Here is a 5,148-nt window from a genome sequence, read left to right on the forward strand (position 1 = left end):
TGCTATGTATGTTATGTGTTGCACTGCATTCTTCTATGTGATTTATGCTATGCTTGTTTATAGAGTTAGAACCTGAGGGTTCACAGAGTATGGGTGCACGGACCCACAGAGTTATAGCCTCGAGTGGCTAATATGTGTTATATGGTATTTTGGGGAACTCACTAAGCTTTATGCTTACAGTGTTGGTGTTATTTGTTTCAGGTACTAGTGAGGATCGCGGGAAGGCGCCGGCCTGATCAGTGCACACACGCGGGATTTTTATATTATGTGATCTTGGGGTTTTTATATATGTTATGAAATGAATTACAAACAATGATGTTTTTATGAATATTAAATGAAGTTTGTCTTTATTAAATGCGAAAAATTATTTTTAAATTCTTGGCGTTACAGCTTGGCCAACCCGGGACTAAGTTGATGTTTTCAATTGTAGTTTGTTATCAGTCGTCATAAATCGGAAGTCGGGAAACAGTATAGAGAGAATGATTGAAATTCATGTCTTTTGTCTATACGATATCTTGAGAATGGAGGAATATATAATCCCTTATCTAGAGGACACGCTATCTGATAAGATCAGAGTTGACAGCGGCTTTTGAAAGCTACGATTGCTGATCAGGTTTTGAAGTCATACGGAAAATAGTTATTAGACTTATCCAAGTGGGAGACTGTTGGATTAGTGTCTAAGTCCATAACTATTTTTGTATGTACTTGACCCGATTATTAGCATGGTCCTTTTGGGTTGCCTTCACCATAGCAATATTTAGGATGATTTAAGGAGAGAAAGGTTTAAATGTGATTTATTAATATATTATGAGAATAATATATTAAAGGAGAAATCATATTGTTTAATTAATATTGGTCAAGAATTAATTAAGAATTAATTTTGTGGCTAAAAGAGATTAATTAAACATAGGGGACTGAAGTTGTAGTTATAAGATAATTATAATTGGGCTATGGATCACCTAATAATATATAGGTTGGACGAATTCTATGGGAAGCCCATTAGAATTCGTCCAAGGGATATGTTTAAGGAGTCCATGGGCTGCTTAGGGCCTAAGCAGTCAGATTAGGGTTTCCTAGTTGCAAACCCTAATAGCCTACATGTATATAAAGGACCCTTAAGCCCCAAAAACGTGGACAACACTTCTATTAGGGTTTCCAGCTGTTTTTGGTGCCTCCCCTTTCTTCTCCTCTTCATCCAAGTTGCATAAGGTGTTTGTGACTCCATTAGAGGTGCAGTATTTGAGGCACTAAGCTTTTGAAGCCAATTCAAGCAAGGAATTGATTGTTATTGCTATATAACAATTAAAGGTAATTCTATAAACCCTAATTCAGTTTATGATATGTTAGATCTAAGTTTATTAGTCTTAGATTCATAACATGTACAATAAAGAAACCTAGATCTAAGCATTAGGGTTTGTATGAGCACATAGGATTGTTCTTATGCCTAAAACCCATCAATCAATTCATAAAACATTTCTCATGTTTGAAAACCAAAGCATGAAAATAATAATAATGTCAGAGTACAATCCTAAAACATCTCATAATGCGGAAAAACCAACGTGTGTGTGTATGATGTGCCGCTATCGCGCCATTTCTTTCCCCTTCGCTGAAGAGGTACCTGAAAACAAAACTGTAAACTGTAAGCACAAAGCATAGTGAGTTCCCCCATCGTACCACATACCAAACAATCACATCACATACATACTGTCAGGCATTTCTGGGGTGCCCGACCTACCCGGTACGGCCATTCTGGGGTGCCGACCTACCCGTACGGCCATCCTGGGGTGCCGTCCTACCCGTGTCAAGCCATTCTAGGGTGTTGAACTACCAAGTCGAGCTATTCTGGGGTGCTGACTACCCTTCGGTCCTAACAACCGAACCTTAGGGACTATTTCACCCCCTACTACTATTGCCACATATATCATAGCATAATCTATTGTCAGATATATCTGGGGTGTCCAACCTACCCTTCGGTCCTATCAACCGAATTTCGGGGACTTTTCCCCCTCCCACTACCTCTATATCATGTAACATATCATGCTAGTAGCTAAACATATCATAACATACTGTTAAGCATATCTGGGGTGCCTAACCTACCCTTCGGTTCTAACAATCGAACTCTATCACTATCACATACCATATCACGCTAGCATATAACATATCAGGTAGTAACAACACAAATGAATATCATAAAGACAAACATCTAACATACAATCCCTACTGGTGGGCTGGCATTGTGGACGTAGAGCCACCGCTACTGGAAGGTAACTCACATCGTAGTACCTGCTGAACTGTGCGGGAATCCTCTGACTGCTGCTGCTGCTACCCCGGAAATCCTCCAGCTATAATTCCCACAAAACACTTAGTCAGAAACTGGCATCTACTCTTGGGGTAAAATGACCATTCTACCCCTGACCAAGTCAAAGTCAAAGTCAACTTCTAGTTGACCTGACTCGCTGAGTCCCTATCCTTCCATTAGACCTCATACTCGTCTCTACTCGTCGAGTTAGGCGATGACTCGATGAGTTTTCCTTCTAAATGAGCATCGACTGAATCCTCATCCGACTCGCCGAGTTGTATGAACAACTCGTCGAGTTCATCATCAACTGATACACATGTCCCGTCCTTTACTCGCCGAGTTGTATGAACAACTCGTCGAGTTCATCTTCATCCTTAGGAAGATTGCCTTGGACTCGCTGAGTCAGTTCATGCACTCACCGAGTCCCATGAATTTTTAGAACAATGGCTTAGTCCAGAACGTTGGGTCACTCCCTGGGACCCCCTTAAAACCTTTCCACACTCAACTGGGTCCTTATGACCCTCAACTAATATGGGACAGAACCTTGGACTCGCCGAGTTGGTCACAACCACTCACTGAATCTTCGATTTCTGACATACAACCCTTGATCAAAAGATAGATCTATGCTTCTATACAATCGATCTAGCACGTAAAGTTACAACCTTTACGTGCTTGCATGGGACTATGAGCTTAAAAGGTCCTTAAACAAGCCCTCTCAAAGCATGGGGCCTTCCTTGAGTGCAAGAGTCACTCCTTTCTGCCTTGTAACCCCTCTAAGGGCCTAGATCCGAAACATCAACTCCAAACCATGCTTGCAATCATGGTTGGTGACCAAAATGGATTAGAAAAGCCCTAAAATTTAACAAAATGGGATCTAGCAAATGTAAGAGCAAGGTTCAAGCTTTTTACCTTCAATGAGCTAATAATGGTGCACAAACTCGGATCCCTTTAGCCTCTTCTTGTTCCTTCAATCTTTTCCTTCCCTCCTTGGATCCCAAAAGCACCAAAGTCACTCCAAATGCCTTAGATTGCTTCAATGACGACTAGGGTTTGCTATGGGGGTCTTCTGGGAGCAAATGGGACGAAGGAGGCTGAGTTAAGGCATTTAAATAGGGTGCAAACCCTCGGATTAGGGTTTTTGTCCAAACAAGGTGTACTCGTCGAGTCCGGGACCCAACGCGCCTACTCCACCGCTTAAGTCCCATGTCCTTTCCCACTTCTACTCGGCGAGTTGGACCTTCAACTGGTCGAGTCCAAGGCCAAAATGCAAGGTATAAAACAAGGGAATATGTACCAAGAACCAGGTGCTACAGGTAGGTAGTGGTGGTGGTCGTCATCGTGGGGGTGGGTGGTGGTCACGATGGTGGTTGGTGGTGGGGATGGGTGGTGGTGGTGGTGATGGTTGGTGCTAAGGATGGGTGGTGATGGTGGTGGTAGGTGGGTGATAGTGGTGGTTGTGAGTGGTGGTGGTAGATGTTTTGTTGTGAAATAAAACAAGGGTAATAAGGTCAAATGTCACTTTCCTTAATAGCAGGGAACTAATTACATCATATTCTTGAAGGAAAGTGTTTTCCCTTATTTGATTTAAAGTTTTTTTAGGATTCCAATTCCATCATACAAAGTTGAACCAAACACTAGAATGTGGTGGAATTGAATTCTTTTTCTTCTGAATTCCATTCCATTCCAGCGAACCAAATGCACCTTTAATGTTTATTGTCACCCTATTGAGATACCCCACCCCCACCGCTAGAGCCACAACCACCCCTTGAGCCTTAGCCCCACCTATAAACTCTCACCCACACCATGCACCATTGATGCATGATGTGTTTGACAAAGTATTTTTTGGATATTTGAAGTAAAATGGTAGATAACTAAAGTTGTGTCTAAATAAGATATCCAACAAACAATAACAATACCTTATGTCAACGTGATGCAAATCATAAATATACCTCTTTCAACCAAATGCATCTAATAAGGGTGAGGTTAATAATACGTGGTTTAGGGCTTATGAGTTAATGCTTAAGCTTACAACTTATCATGGATTATGTCTTGGGTATTAGGCTTAAGTTTTAGGGTTTAGGGTTTACGTATTATACCCTAAAGACTAAACCCTAAGCCCTAATCTTAAAATCACAATCCATGAGACATACGCCATAAGTCGTATGATACAAGCCATCAACCTCACCCTCTCAGCCTTGAGTATGTCATAAGCGCTAACCGCTAATCCTTAAAACCTAAGGTCTAAGGCATAATCCATAAGCCATCATAAGTTATAATAAGTTGTAGGCTCTAAGCCCTTAGACACACCACTTAGTCTATTTGTCATACACCATAAGCCATAATATTTAAGCCAGAATCCATAAACGACAATCCCCAAACCCTAAGCCATAATTCGTATGATACAAGCCATCAACCCCACCCTCTAAGTCTTAAGCATATGTCATAAGCTCTAACTGCTAATCCTTAAAACTTAAGGTCTAAGGCATAATGCATAAGCCATCATAAGCTATAATAAGTTATAGGCTCTAAGCCCTTAGACACACCACTTAGTCCATTATCCATACACCATAAGCCATAATATTTAAGCTAGAATCCATAAACGGCAATCCCCAAACCCTAACCATAATCCCAATGCCATAACCAATGAGTCATAATTTCGAAATCTTAAACTATAACTTGTACCATAAACAATAATCCATAAGCCATAAACATAAACTATAAGCCATAAGCCCTAAACCCTAAACTATACCTTGTAAGCTATAATCCATATGACCTAATGGCGAAGCCACAACCCTAAAGTCATAAGTTATAAGTTGTAAGCCATAAACCGTACACCCGAATTTATAATC

The sequence above is a fragment of the Lactuca sativa genome, chromosome 3 (genome assembly GCF_002870075.4).
Source record: "Lactuca sativa cultivar Salinas chromosome 3, Lsat_Salinas_v11, whole genome shotgun sequence".
Classification (NCBI taxonomy): domain Eukaryota; kingdom Viridiplantae; phylum Streptophyta; class Magnoliopsida; order Asterales; family Asteraceae; genus Lactuca; species Lactuca sativa.